Source organism: Phocoena sinus, chromosome 4, assembly GCF_008692025.1.
Source record: "Phocoena sinus isolate mPhoSin1 chromosome 4, mPhoSin1.pri, whole genome shotgun sequence".
NCBI lineage: Eukaryota > Metazoa > Chordata > Mammalia > Artiodactyla > Phocoenidae > Phocoena > Phocoena sinus.
This window is the reverse complement of record NC_045766.1, coordinates 8,300,289-8,316,725: the sequence shown is the minus strand read 5'-3', so window position 1 is coordinate 8,316,725 and position 16,437 is coordinate 8,300,289.

Below are 16,437 nucleotides of genomic sequence, written 5' to 3'. Positions count from 1 at the left end.
TAAACTGGTGGACAATGAATGGCCTTCTACCTTGACATAACCTCTGAAGACAGCTGTCTCTTCTTTTTTTTTTCTTTTCTTCCTCGCGGTATGCGGGCCTCTCACTGTTGTGGCCTCTCCCGTTGCGGAGCACAGGCTCCGGACGCTCGGGCTCAGCAGCCATGGCTCACCGGCCCAGCCGCCCCGCAGCACGTGGGATCTTCCCGGGCTGGGGCACGAACCCACGTCCCCTGCATCGGCAGGCGGACTCTCAACCACTGTGCCACCAGGGAAGCCCAGCTGTCTCTTCTGACATCCTCTATTGGTCAACCAATCTCTAAGGTTGGTCAGATTTTAGGGGAATACTCTCTTTAGAAGGATTGTCAAAAATTTTGAAGGTATGATTTTTTTGTTTGTTTTTTGTTTTAATTGTGAAAGAACTCCCTGAATTTAAGAAGATGATGGGGGTAGGAGTTTATTAATTTATTTATTTATTTTGGCTGTGTTGGGTCTTCGTTTCTGTGTGAGGGCCTTCTCTAGTTGCGGCGAGTGGGGGCCACTCTTCATCTCTGTGTGCCGGCCTCTCACTATCGCGGCCTCCCCTGTTGCAGAGCACAGACGCACAGGCTCAGCAGTTGTGGCTCACGGGTCCAGTTGCCCCACAGCATGTGGGATCTTCCCGGACCAGGGCTCCAACCCGTGTCCCCTGCATTAGCAGGCAGATTCTCAACCACTGTGCCACCAGGGAAGCCCTGAAGATATGTTTTAAAATTTCTGTGTCCTCTCCCTCCAGGATAGCATATTTGTATAGAAACAGTTTCAGGTATGAGACATCTCCCGGGTTTGAATACCATATTTGTCACTTGCTAGTTAGACTTGTTATGGCTGTTTAATAAATTAACACGTGTAAGATACTTGGTATATACCAAATTGAGTGTTTAGTAAAACTTAGCTGCATTGCTTTGGCTAAAAATAAAGGGCTTGTTTCTATGGCCAGATGGATATATCCTGGGCTGTTGTGCTATAGACCAGGAAATTTCAAAAAATAAACAGTAGGTAAATTCATATTATATATGAGTATAGAGTGGGAAAAAAATTCCTGGGTCTTCTTCATTTTCTTTGAAAGCACAAAAAGTGCATTTGTCTGCCCAAAGAAGTCTCCGCAATGCATATTCCAAACAGGATGAATATCTAGTTTCCAACTCTTAGGATAGTCTAGTTTCAAGCAAAAAAGAAGTCTCTGTCAGAGTTGAATATACACCTCCTCTTTCTCTTTCTAATCACCTTAGCTTTGTGGCACAGATCTAGAAAATTCGACATTTATAGAAACCCTTCTCAGGATTCACCATACAATTCTCTTTTCTCATGCCTAGATGGTGAGCAAGGGCTCATAAAATGCCTATCACATCATTATATTATGTTTAAATATTTTTATTTCTCCAGAGAATTTAAAATATATGAACATGTGACTCTGTGAGGAAATGATCCAAAAAAGATTATAAATACAGCCATAAATGTCAAAGTTCCTAAAACATTCCACTGACTCAATCTTCAGAAGAAAGTGTTTACACAGAGAGCACACGCCAGCACGTTTTATTTTTGTTATTGTGGGCATTAAATGTTACAAATGCAATCTGTTTGACATACACATAAACGATGGTCTCCACACACCTTTAAGAATCACCTCTAACTGTGGAGCTGATCGGCAGGAACAGTTAGGTAAGTCATGGGCAGCAGTCGCTGCAGAGCAAGCAAGGAGACATCACTAGGAGACAACTAGGAATTCCTCTTCAGGTTTTATCTTAATCAATGTTCAGTTTCAAAACTGTGTTTGTTTCACCTGTAGATTTTTTCTGGAAAGTATGATATGGTAAGTGGTTAATCATCACTTGCTTTACTGTTTGACCTTATTCAGGATAATCAAGATATCTTTTCTTAAAAAAAAAAAAGGATAGGAAAGGAAGAAGGAAGGAAGGGGGAGAAGGGAAGGAAAGGAAGAGTACAAAAGGAGGTAGGAAGGGAGATGGAGGGAGGAAGGGAGATGGAGATGGAAGAAGGGAGATGGAGATGGAGATGGTGATGGAGATGGAGGAAGATGGAGATGGAGGGAGATGGAGGTGGAGGGAGGAAAAAGAAGGAATTGCCTTCCAGTCTAGACTTGCCATATATGTAGAGGGTCTCTTTCCTTTCTGGTTTCTCTTACTCTTCAGTGAGTCAGCAGTAAATTTTATCTAGTCAGGTCCCTCCTTCTTTGAAAGGAAACTACTCCACTCTCACTCCTGCTCCCTTCCTGTTTTGTACCATCTCCTTCCCTAGCTACATCTCAACACCAGTGTCTCTAGAGCTGCGCTCTCCAGTAGAAATATAACATGAGTCACAAATAGGAGCCCCATGTGTAATTTTACATTTTCAAGTAGTCACGTTAAGAAAAGTTAGAAGAAATAGGTGAAATTCATTTGAAAAATACATTTTATTTAAGCCAATATATCTAAAATATTATCATATCAACATGTCATCAATATGAAAATGAAATACTTTACATTCTTTTTTTTATACTGACTTTCTGAAATCCAATGTGTATTTCACACATATAGCTCATCTCAATGGGAACTAGTCACATTTCTCTTGTATTCTAGGCTTCTTATTGCTTCCTATTCATCCATAAAATAATCCTCCCTTAACTTGAACCAGCTTGAGTTGGGCTCTGCTTCTTCAAACGAAGCCAAATACAACAGCCAGTAGTGTGTTTGGTCACAGTGTTTATTTACTTATTTCCTGTCTTAAGGAATTATTTGGTATGGCACCAGACTATTTTTCTTCAGTCATGTGCCATTGGAGATGTTTGGGATTATTTGTGCTTTATGGGATGATAGGGTTTACCTTTATCTTCCTATCACGTACCTTTTCTATTTGATGTTACATTATGTTTGCAAAAATATTGGTACATGCTTCCATACAGCAATTGAGAGAGTTCCTCTTAACAATACCTTTGAGAATATTATTAACATTGTTAACATTAAATGTCCTAGCGAGGGGCTATCTCTGATACTGTATAACTTCATTAATTTAAATCCAAGTAAAGATCTAATTTTCCAATGCATCTCAGCCATTTATTAGCCCTAGCTTTCTTGGTGATTACCTTTGATGACAATAGCATTTCACACGATGTTCAAACATAATATTCTGCTTCTTATACTAGAGCGGGGCTATCTTTTGGTAAACATTTTACTCTGGAGCAGTTTAGAGCAACCACAAATCTACGAGTTAAAGATCCAAGGCTCAGTTTACCTATTAATTAAGGAAGAATTTCTTGACTGTAACATGTTGAAAACAACAGATCTTAATTATAGTTATGAGTGGTGTATGATTACAACATGACACAAATATCATGATTACTTTAAAAATTATTCTAATATGATTGATAATATTGAAAGATTAAAGACAATCACTTGGGAGAAATGAACACTTTTTATTTCGGAAATTTATTCTAATCATTTCCTCACCTCTGACCTTGTATGTCCAGAAGGGTTGGGACTAGGACCTTGGGTGCACAATTTAAGAGAAGCCCCAAAACTCATTAATCAAGATGAATCATATTTTCATGCAGTATTTTTAAAAATAAAAACGAATACCAAAATCTGTGGTGAAAAAAATCAGAATTTTAAGCAAAGACAGGATCAGAGATTGCAGTGAGCGGAGAACACTGCTCCCAGACCATTAGTAAGATTTAGTTATCAAACTACTTTATTTCAATTTGCGTAGAATTTCAGAAGCTTCCACCAGACAGAACTCAATCAATTTTCAGCTCTTAAATAGCCACTGGGTTCTAATATCTTTTCTTACATATCATTTTTTCTCCTTTCATTCTTCACAGGTTGGGGTTCTCCCCAGATATTATATTAGGAAATTCAAATGAGTTCAGCTCTTCAGATCAAAATTAAAGAAGTTCTCTGTTGGTGTTGCATGATTCTAAATAACTGTAAAACCTACTTTTAGACAGAGTATAAATAACATGGTTGAGAATAGATATCTATGAATAGCGCTTTGAGTGAAAGAAGGGTGTAGCCAATTTCACTTCATTGAGGTACCACTAAACAAGATGAGCTTATTTCATACAAAAGAGTGACCAAATTAAGCATGAGAAAATGTGAGGAAATTTTTCAGTCATGACTTTTTTTCGAGCCCGAAGTTTTACTCTTTTGTGTGGTTAGAAATACAATTCTCAAGACCCACCTCCTCTTTCATTCATGAGCCTTGGAAAAATCAGTTTGAACTAGACTTAACTTTATCAGAGGCCTCCTGATACCTTATGGCTTTCATCACTGTTTCAGGCCAAATGGGAAGAAGGAAGTAGTAAGGATGGTAGTGTGGGGTCTAAAAGGTAAGCCAGTACTTCTCAAACTTTATAATTCCCTGGGATGTTATTAAAATGCAGATTCTGGGATGGGACCTGAGATTCTTCATTTCTAACAAATTCCCAGGTAATGCCAAGTGTGCTGTTTCATGCACCAAACTCTGAGTAGCAAGGATCTATGCTACTTGTGAATTTCTATTGTTGCTTTTGAGACTGAGTGTTTAAGAAATTACTCTACTTGGAAAATTAATTTAGATTGCCTCTCTAGAATTTAAGATTCTTGAGAGTAGGAATTTTGTCTTGTTTGTTCTTTTTTTAAAAAACATCTTTATTGGGGTATAATTGCTTTACAATGCTGTGTTAGTTTCTCCTTTATAACAAAGTGAATCAGCAATACATATACATATAACCCCATATATCCTCCCTCTCGTGTCTCCCTCCCATCCTCCCTATCACACCCCTCTAGGTGGTCACAAAGAACCGAGCTGATCTCCCTGTGCTATGTGGCTACTGCCCACTAGCTCGGTATTTTACATTTGGTAGTGTATATATGTCTACACGACTCTCTCACTTCATCCCAGCATAACTTTCCCCCTCCCCATGTCCTCAAGGCCATTCTCTACATCTGTGTCTTTATTCCTGTCCTGCCCCTAGGTTCTTCAGAACCTTTTTTTTTTTTAGATTCCATATATATGTGTTAGCATACGGTATTTATTTTTCTGTTTCTGACTTACTTCACTCTGTATGACAGACTCTAGATCCATCCACCTCACTACAAATAACTCAACTTCATTTCTTTTATGGCAGAGTAATATTCCATTGTATATATGTGCCACATCTTTATCCATTCATCTGTCGATGGACACTTATGTTGCTTCCATGTCCTGGCTGCTGTAAATAGTGCTGCAATGAACATTGTGGTACATGACTCTTTTGAATTATGGTCCTCTCAGGGTATATGCTCAGTAGTGGGATTGCTGGATCATATGGTAGTTCTATTTGTAGTATTTTAAGGAGCCTCCATACTGTTCTCCAGAGTGGCTGTATCAATTTACATTCCCACCAGCTGTGCAAGAGGGCTCCCTTTTCTCCACATCCTCGCCAGAATTTACTGTTTGTAGATTTTCTGATGATGGCCATTCTGACTGGTGTGACGTGATACCTCATTGTAGTTTCAATTTGCATTTCTCTAATGATTAGTGATGTTGAGCATCCTTTCATGTGTTTGCTGGCAATCTGTATATCTTCTTTGGAGAAATGTTTATTTAGGTCTTCTGCCCACTTTTGGATTGGGTTGTTTTTTTGATATTGAGCTGCCTGAGCTGCTTGTAAAATTTGGAGATTAATCCTTTGTCAGTTGCTTCATTAGCAAATATTTTCTCCCTTTCTGAGGGTTCTCTTTTCATCTTATTTATGGCTTCCTTTGCTGTGCAAAAGCTTTTAAGTTTCATTAGGTCCCATTAGTTTATGGCTGTTTTTATTTCCATTTCTCTAGGAGGTGGGTCAAAAAGGATCTTGCTGTGATGTTTGTCATAGAGTGTTCTGCCTATGTTTTCCTCTAAGAGTTTTACAGTGTCTGGCCTTATATTTAGGTCTTTAATCCGTTTCGAGTTTATTATTGCATATGATATCAGAGGGTGTTCTAATTTCATTCTTTTACATGTAGCTGTGCAGTTTTCCCAGCACCACTTAATGAAGAGGCTGCCTTTTCTCCATTGTATATTCTTGCCTCCTTTATCAAAAATAAGGTGACTGTGTGTGTGGGGGTTTATCTCTGCGATTTCTATCCTGTTCCATTGATCTATATTTCTGTTTTTGTCTCAGTACCATGCTGTCTTGATTACTGTAGCTTTGTAGTATAGTCTGAAGTCTGGGAGTCGGATTCCTCCAGCTCTGCTTTTCTTTCTCAAGATTGTTTTGGCTGTATGGGGTCTTTTGTGTTTCCATACCACTTGTGAAATATTTTGTTCTAGTTCTGTGAAAAATGCCATTGGTAGTTTGATAGGGAATGCACTGAATCTGTAGATTGCTTTGGGTAGTATAGTCATTTTCACAATGTTCATTCTTCCAATGCAAGAACATGGTGTATCTCTCTATCTGTTTGTATCATCTTTAATTTCTTTCATCAGTGTCTTATAGTTTTCTGCAAACAGGTCTTTTGTCTCCTTAGGTAGGTTTATTCCTAGGTGTTTTATTCTTTTGGTTGCAATGGTAAAAGGGAGTGTTTCCTTAATTTCACTTTCAGATTTTTCATCATTAGCATATAGGAATGCAAGAGATTTCTGTGCATTAATTTTGTATCCTGCTACTTTACCATATTCATTGATTAGCTCTAGTAGTTTTCTGGTAGCATCTTTAGTATTCTCTATGTATAGTATCATGTCATCTACAAACAGTGACAGCTTTACTTCTTCTTTTCTGATTTGGATTCCTTTTATTTCTTATTCTTCTCTGATTGCTTGGCTAAAACTTCCAAAGCTATGTTGAATAATAGTCAGTAGTGTGAGTGGGCAAACTTGTTTTGTTCCTGATATTAGAGGAAATGGTTTCAGTTTTTCACCATTGGAAATGATGTTGACTGTGAGTTTGTCATATATGGCCTCTATTATGTTGAGGTAAGTTTCCTCTATGCCTACTTTCTGGAGGGTCTTTGTCATAAATGGGTGCTGAATTTTGTTGAAAGCTTTTTCTGTATCTATTGAGATGATCATATGTTTTTTCTCCTTCTATTTGTTAATATGCTTTATCACATTGATTGATTTTTGTATATTGAAGAATCCTTGCATTCCTGAGAAAAACCCCACTTGATCATGTGGTATGATCCCTTTAATGTGCTGTTGGATTCTGTGTGTTAGTATTTTGGTGAGGATTTTTGCCTCTATGTTCATCTGTGTTATTGGCCTGTAGTTTTCTTTCTTTGTGGCAACATTGTCTGGTTTTGTTATCAGGGTGATGGTGGCCTCATAGAATGAGTTGGGGAGTTTTCCTCTCTCTGCTATATTTTGGAAGAGTTTGAGAAGGATATGTGTTAGGTCTTCTCTACATGTTTGATAGAATTCGCCTGTGAAGCCATCTGGTCCTGGACTTTTGTTTGTTGGAAAGTTTTTAATCACAGTTTCAATTTCAGTGCATGTGATTGGTCTGTTTATATTTTCTATTTCTTCCTGTTTCAGTCTCAGAATGTTGTGTTTTACTAAGAATTTGTCCATTTCTTCCAGGTTGCCCATTTTATTGGCATATAGTTGCTTGTAGTACTCTCTCATGATCCTTTGTATTTCTGCAATGTCAGTTGTTACTTCTCCTTTTTCCTTTCTAATTCTATTGATTTGAGTCTTCTCCCTTTTTTTCTTGATGAGTCTGGCTAATGGTTTATCACTTTTGTTTATCTTCTCAAAGAACCACCTTTTAGTTTTATTGATTTTGCTATTGTTTCCTTCATTTCTTTTTCATTTATTTCTGATCTGATCATTATCATTTCTTTCCTTCTGCTAACTTTTGGGTTTTTTTGTTCTTCTTTCTCTAATTGCTTTAGGTGGAAGGTTAGGTTGTTTATTTGAGATGTTTCTTGATGTAGGATTGTATTGCTATAAACTTCCCTCTTAAAACTGCTTTTGCTGCATCCCATAGGTGTTGGGTTGTCATGTTTCCATTGTCATTTATTTCTAGGTATTTTTTGATTTCCTCTTTGATTTCTTCAGTGATCTCTTGGTTATTTATTAGTGGATTGTTTAGCCTCCATGTATTTGTATTTTTTACAGATTCTTTCCTGTAATTGATATCTAGTCTCATAGCATTGTGGTCAGAAAAGATACTTGATATGATTTCAATTTTCTTAAATTTACCAAGTCTTGATTTGTGACCCAAGATATTATCTATCCTGGAGAATGTTCCATGAGCACTTGAGAAGAAAGTGTATTCCGTTGTTTTTGGATGGAATGTCCTGTAAATATCAATTAAGTCCATTTTTTTTAGTGTGTCATTTAAATCTTGTGTTTCCTTATTTATTTTCAATTTGGATGATCTGTCCATTGGTGAATATGGGGTGTTAAAGTCCCCTACTATGACTGTGTTACTGTTGATTTCCCCTTTATAACTGTTAGCATTTGCCTTATGTATTGAGGTGCTACTATGTTGGGTGCATAAATATTTACATTTGGTATATCTTCTTCTTGGATTGATCCCTGATCATTTTGTAGTGCCCTTGTTTGTCTCTTGTAATAGTCTTTATTTAAAGTCTATTTTGTCTGATATTTGAAGTGCTACTCCAGATTTCTTCTGATTTCCATTTGCATGGAGTATCTTTTTCCATCCCCTCACCTTCAGTCTGTATGTGTCCCTAGGTCTGAAGTGGGGCTCTTGTAGACAACATATATACGGGTCTTGCTTTTTGTATCCATTCAGGAAGTCTATGTCTTTTGGTTGGAGCATTTAATCCATTTACATTTAAGGTAATTATCGATATGTATGTTCCTATTACCATTTTCTTAATTGATTTGGGTTTGTTATTGTAGGTGTTTTCCTTCTCTTGTGTTTCCTGCTTAGATAAGTTCTTTTAGCATTTGTTGTAAAGCTGTTTTGGTGGTGCTGAATTCTCTTAGCTTTTGCTTGTCTGTAAAGGTTTTAATTTCTCCATTGAATCTGAATGAGATCCTTGGTGGGTAGAGTAACCTTGGTTGTAGGCTTTTCCCTCTCCTCACTTTAAATATGTCCTGCCAGTCCCTTCTGGCTTGCAGAGTTTCTACTGAAAGATTAGCTGTTAACCTTATGGGGATTCCCTTGTATGCTATTTGTTTTTTTTCCCTTGCTGCTTTTAATATTTTTTCTTTGTATTTAATTCTTGATAGTTTAATTAATATGTGTCTTGGCTTGTTTGTCCTTGGATTTATCTTCTATGGGTCTCTCTGCACTTCCTAGACTTAATTGACTATTCCTTTTCCCATATTAGGGAAGTTTTCAACTATAATCTCTTCCAATATTTTCTCAGTCTCTTTTTCTCTTCTTCTTCTGGGACCCCTTTAATTCAAATGTTGGTGCATTTAATGTTGTCCTAGAGATCTCTGAGACTGTCCTCAATTCTTTTCATTCCTTTTTCTTTATTCTGCTCTGCAGTAGTTATTTCCATTATTTTATCTTCCAGGTCACTTTTCTGTTCTTCTGCCTCAGTTATTCTGCTATTGATTCCTTCTAAAGAATTTTTAATTTCATTTATTGTGTTGTTCATCATTGTTTGTTTGCTGTTTAGTTCTTCCAAGTCCTTGTTAAACGTTTCTTGTATTTTCTCCATTCTATTTCCAAGATTTTGGATCATCTCTAATATCATTACTGTGAATACTTTTTCAGGTAGACTGCCTATTTCCTCTTCATTTGTTTGGTCTGGTGGGTTTTTATCTTGCTCCTTCATCTGCTGTGTGTTTCTCTGTCTTCTCATTTTGCTTAACTTACTGTGTTTGGAGTCTCCTTTTTGCAGGTTGCAGGTTCATAGTTCCCATTGTTTATGGTGTCTGCCCCCAGCGGGTAAGGTTGGTTGAGTGGGTTGTGTAGGCTTCCTGGTGGACGGGACTAGTGCCTGCGTTCTGGTGGATGAGGCTGGTTCTTGTCTTTCTGGTGGACAGGACTGCATCCAGTGGTGTATTTTGGGGTGTCTGTTGCCTTATGATGATTTTAGGCAGTCTCTCTGCTAATGGGTGGGGTTGTGTTTCTGTCTTGCTAGTTGTTTGGCATAGGGTGTCCAGCACTGTAGCTGCTGGTTGAGTGGAGCTGGGGCTTAGCATTGAGATGGAGATCTTTTGGAGAGCATTTGCCATTTGATATTACATGGAGCTGGGAGGTCTCTAGTGCACCACTGTCCTGAACTTGGCTCTCCCACCTGAGAGACACAGGCCTGGAACCTGGCCAGAGCACGAAGACCCTGTCAGCCACATGGCTGCTAGTTTTAGATTGTGTCCTTCAGAGGCAGGGTGTGGCTGTGGCTCATCGTGGGGACAAGGACACTAGCAGCAGAAGTTCCTGGAAGTACTTCTTGGTGTGAGCCCTCCCAGAGTCCACTATTAGCTCCAGCAAAGAGCCAGGTAGGATCCAGGACTGTGTCGCCTTAGGCCAAACAGCTCGTCTTGTGTGTGCTTATAGCTCTAGTGCTTAGAACATTCCAGGGCATATTAAAGGTACTTTAATGTCCTTGGTTGTTGAATGAACAAAAAATGCAATATGAGACTGATATTAGGACAGGAGTTCTTAAGTTTTTTTGGTCCCATGTTTCCTGTCCCTTTGGCAAGCTGGTAAGGACTGTGGATCCCTTCTCAGGTTAATATTTTTAAATGCATAAAATAAGATGCATAGAGATTACAAAGGAAACCAATTATATGGAATTATAGTTATCAAAATATATAAAAATCAAATGTGTGATGTCATAATATATGTGCTTTTGAAACACAAAATCTAGCAGATCAAATAATTATTATAATTTTGAAGAAGTGATGAGTATAAACAATGTTTTCAGATATCTGCAACAACTGTAATTTGATAGGAAAATATCTGTGATTTCTTTTGGTGATGAAGAAACAGGTACTGCTAATAGTACTACAGGTTGTTGCCTATCTTCATACTTGAAGGATATGCTCAATTTCAGCTGGAAGTGAGTGAAGATAATGTTGTAATTATTTTCATGTTACATTCACAGCCACTCTGCATTCTACCCATGACTCTCTTGGGAATCTGTGAACCCCAGTTTAAGAACCTGTTTTTAGACAGGTTTTATTTATCAGGGTTTTCCAATGTTGGCTGAAAATCCTTTCATTAAAAGGAAAAAAACTGTGATACTTATGATTTTTTTTTTTTTTTTTTTTTTTTACGGTACGCAGGCCTCTCACTGTTGTGGCCTCTCCCGTTGCGGAGCACAGGCTCCAGATGCACAGGCTCAGCGGCCATGGCTCATGGGCCTAGCCGCTCCGCGGCATGTGGGATCTTCCCAGACTGGGACACGAACCCGTATCCTCTGCATCGGCAGGCGGACTCTCAACCACTGCACCACCAGGGAAGCCCACTTATGATTATTTTACTTTATCAAACATAGTGTCTAGTGCTGGACATATTGTTCCAATTTCTTAATGCAGTACTTCAACTTGCAGAAATCTGAAATAGCTCTTGCCAGCAATGGTTTTCTTCCCTTCCATTCACGTCTACAACAGTGACAAAAATATTATGGATGCCTAAACTCACTGAATAAACAATTCACAAATGCAAGTTTGTAAAGTGTATTCCCATGAAACAGATCTATAAACCTGGTTAGCACACCAAGGCCCCATCAAGAATGTTTGAACTAAATCTTAATTTGTTACTCACGAACATTTCACATGGCCTTCTAAATGAATTGTATGCTGCCGTGTTGACAAGAAATGTAGCAGACTACACATTCGAGAGACCGAACAGGGCTTGTGGGATTATTTTATTGAACAATTTCACAGGTGTTAACAAGAGAGATGGGCCGAGGAGTTTCCACGGAGAGAAGGCAACTCCGTGCCTGGAGTTATTCGCACACCTGTTAGCAAGTTGTAGTATCTCCTCTACCTTGTTTCCTTTGTAATAGTTTTGTACGGCCACCTCACTGATCACCTCCTCAGAAGTCAGAGAGTGAGGGGAGGGGAGGGGAGAGAAGGAAGAGAGAAAAAAGAAAGTAGGAAGAACTAACCAAATCTGGCACCATGCCAAGGACAGCCTAGTCCCTAGAGCAGGGGTCTCAAACTCAGGGCTGGATACAGGAGCAAAGGAGTTTTGTTTGGCTCGTCCACCATTAATAAAGACTGAATTTGGTGTGGAGAAAAGGGAACACTCCTACACTGTTTTTGGAAATGTAAATTGGTACCGCCACTATGGAGAACAGTATGGGGGTTCCTTAAAAACTAAAAATAGAGTTACTATATGATCCAGCAAATCTACTCCTGGGCATATATCTGGAAAAGATGAAAAGTCTACTTCAAAAAGACTACATGCACCCCTATGTTAATAGCAGCACTAGTCACAATAGCCAAGACATGGAAGCAACCTTAATGTCCATCAACAAATGAATGAATAAAGAAGATGTAGTATATATACACAATGGAATATTACTCAGCCATAAAAAAGAATGAAATAATGCCATTTGCAGCAACATGGATGGACCTAGAGATTATCATACTAAGTGAAGTAAGTCAGACAGAAAAAAACAAATATCAAATGATGTCACTTATATGTGGAATCTAAAAAAAGATACAAATGAACTTATTTACAAAACAGAAATAGACTCACAAACATAGAAAACAAATTTATGGTTACCAAAGGGGAAAGCAGTGGGGGAGGGATAAATTAGGACTTTGGGATTGACATATACACACTACTATATATAAAATAGATAACCAACAAGGTGCTGCTGTATAGCACAGGGAACTCTACTCAGTATTTTGTAATATTCTGTAATGGAAAAGAATCTGAATATATATATATATATATATATATATATATATATATATATATATATAACTGAATCACTTTGCTGTACACCTGAAACTAACACAACATTATAAATCAACTATATATCAATTTAAAAAATCAAATTTGATGTTCTTAGGCAGGAGTGTGTCAGTCAACGTTTAATAATCCCCTCTGGGGTGGGGGAGGGGTGAAAGCACTGCTATGGAGTAGTGTTCGCTAGTTTCCGGGGTGTAAATTGTCGATTTCAAGCTACCCAGGTGAGGATGTTGACTGCAGATTTGGAAAGAGACGTGTGCAATGGGCCCTGGTGGTCCTGCAAGCTGCCTCCAGCTGACGCCGTCCTTCAGCAGGCACACCCTCCTGGGTTCCCACCTCTGCATCTTATCCTCACCCTTCCCCACCCTCTAGATCCCGGCAGGCACTGGAATTCAAGACTTCTTCCTGGAGCTTTTCCGGGCTCCTGACGTTGTTCCCAAAGCCAGTGTGAGGAATGTGCTGGCTATTCTGAGATGCCAACAGAGACTTGTGTGTTCATTGTGAAGAAAGCGGGATGATTTGGCAGCAAACAGCAAGGACTGCGCCTGAGATGCGGCAGCTCTAGGGAGCCTGGCTTGGGTGTCACTTGATTGGCTGCTACCTGTCTCTGTTTTTCCATCTGTCAAAAACAGCTGCTAGGTCACAACTAAATGAAAGGTGGGAAATAATTTGAAAAAGTAATGGGGCTACACAGAATAAAAAAAGTAGTACTCTTCTTTCTTCTCCTCAGCTTTCCTACTCTACTAAATAAGATATTCTGCAAGGATTGCGTACTATTTCTGTCTTTTCACACTTCTTCTCTTGCTAATTTTCAGTGGGCTTCTGAGATCTGATATAAATGTGCAGGCGATGTGGAAACTGATCGAGAGGCAGAGATTTATATGAAAAATGATATACACACATTTTACCACCCATGTTAATGTTACAATTTTGCTGATGATCCAGTTGCTTAAAAGGAAATAAAGACTTCGAGAGCATATTACTTAAAACATCGTATCATGTGTCCCTTGAATCACATTTTAACCAGAAAGCAAATCCTATCTTTACTTGTGATAATGCTTAGAAAAGAAGTTAAGAGATTTTGTTCAGAGTTCTTAAATCAGTAGAGCACGATCTCTCAGGAGATTGCAAAGCCCTACTGAATTCCAAACCAGTTACCAAAGCCACCTCCAGCTTCCCCCTCCCTCCTGATTATAGAGATGCCCTATTCTGGAGGAAGTGAAGAAGCAGCTGCTGCGCTTTTCTCCCGCCCCCTGCGCCCTCCTCCACACCGGAAGTTACTGTGAGCACTCAGACAGAGGGCTCCTAACAGGAAGATTGGGGACCCTGGTTTTATTCCTTGATCCTCTCACTTCTTTGTAGAGTCCTCGTTCTAGCTTCAGTCGCCTCTGCTATCAGAGGGGCAACAGGAGTAAAGTAGCAAGGAGCAAGATTTGAATATTCATTTAAAGAGCACTTTAATGATACTTAAGGAAAATATACAGTAAGCCAGGATTAAATACTGATAATAAGAAGTCTAGAAGCCATCTCCTAGCACTTTGTGGTAGGTACATTTTCTCATTTAACTTGGATGTCCCACGGTCTGCTTGTGGTCTGAAGGGGGAGTCAGTCTGAAGCAGGGGAGAAGACAGACTCTTATGAACACATAGCTACAGAAGATATAAGGTGAAGTGCTTATTGCCCTGTTTCCAGGCTTGGCACTGACCTCCATGCCTTGGATGCCCAGGCTGGAAACCTTCTACTGATCTTCTGAGACTCATCCCAGACATGATATCTTCCAGGAAACATCCATGTTAGCTTTCCACTGGCACTCCACCCCCAGGGGCACTCCTCTGTTCACTGCACTTACCACAGAGTATTGCCCATCTGTCCAGTTGGGCTGTATGCTCCTCGAGAGTAGAGAAGGCAACTTGTCCATCTCTGTGGCCCCTGACCCTGTGTTTTTCTTTGTCTATAGAAATTGCTCCCCAATGTTTTTGTGAATGAATGAATCCTGAAGGGATGCTACAATAAACGCAAAGAACCTAGATGGAGTTTATAGAAGAGAGGAATTTTCCGCAGAACTTTAAGGAGTGCATTGTTTGGAGTAAGAAGATATGTTTTCATGGAGAAATGAAGAGGTAAAGGAGATCCATGTAGAAATTGGTGTCTCATTTTACTTAGCTATAGTTTGACAAACAGGAAATAAGGGCAGCCAAATAACAGGGGAGGTAACTGGTAAACAGTTAGTTTGAAGCCTTTATGCAAAAGACTTTAGCCATGACTGGGAGCTACTGATGCCACGGTGAATCTGGATATGCTGTGCATCTTGTACACTCAGATTCATGCTAGGTTGTCTCGCAAAGTCACAGTCACAGTCCCTGAGTGTGTTAAAGGCACACTACAAAGGAATGAAGGAAATTCGAGGTTTCATTTGGGGCTGCCTCATTCAGCTGTACTTCTGACTGCAGCAATGAACCTGCTCTGCTCTGGAAATCCACATTTCCCCTTCATCCCTCAGAAAATAAAATTCGGCTCCCCAGAAGTAATTTCACTCAATTATTAATGCCATCAGAAAATGTTCCATTTTCACTTGTTATGGTTAAATTTCATCTCTCATAAAAATCGCATGTAGTTTCTTCATCAGCTGGTAGGCAGAACTGCTCAATACCAGAGAAAACCCCTTATGTCTTAGATTTTTTGTTCTCTCATTAAACACTTTCGAGAAGGATTACCGCATTTTCTCCTATGTATACAAGGACACACACACACACGTGCTCCCAAGCCCTTATGTCATTCATGTTATATCTTTAGCATCTTCTACCAGCAAGCTTGCCATGTATTTTTTTTTTAATCTGCACTTCATAACTGCTGTTGCCAGGTTGATAAAGAAGATCACAAGAAATCATTTCTAGCATGAGAAGCAGTTAAGTAAAAATCTGTACTGCTTCTTCAACCCTCTTTCCCTACGCTATCCTTTAAGAATGCCTCTTGGACCAGAGGCAGTCCAAGACGGCAGTGTAAGAAGATCCTGAACTCCCTCCCATGGACACACCAAATCGACATCTATATATGGCATAATTACTGCTAAGAAAGAACCGACAACTAGCTGAACAGCTCCTCCACAACTGTCCCTCTGGGATAAAAGGGCCACATCAAGATAGGCAGGAGAGGCAGAGATGTGATCTCACCAAAAACCCCACTCCCGGCACAGTGACACACAGGAGGGAAGGACTTCATGGGTCTGATGCTACCCCATGAGGAGCATAGGGTTTGGGTCTCACGCCGGGAATTCCAACCTTTGGGACCTGCAATGGAGAGACAGGCCCCCAAAATATCTGGCTTTAGAAACCAATGGGGCTTACGTCCAGGGAACCCAAGAGCTGTGGGGATCTCAGATACTCCTTCTGAGGGACTCGCAAGTAATCTCACTCATCCTGACACCCAGCATGGAGGCAACAGTTAGAGAACTGCCTGGACTACATGTGAAGATTTATTTGCTAATTTTAAAGCATCTGCTGGGGGGACAGGGATGAGTTAGGACTTTCCTGGGGATGTAGGTGCCTGGTGAGTGCCATTTTTGGATTCTTCCTATACCTTGCTTGTGCAGGCAGAGGCATGGACAC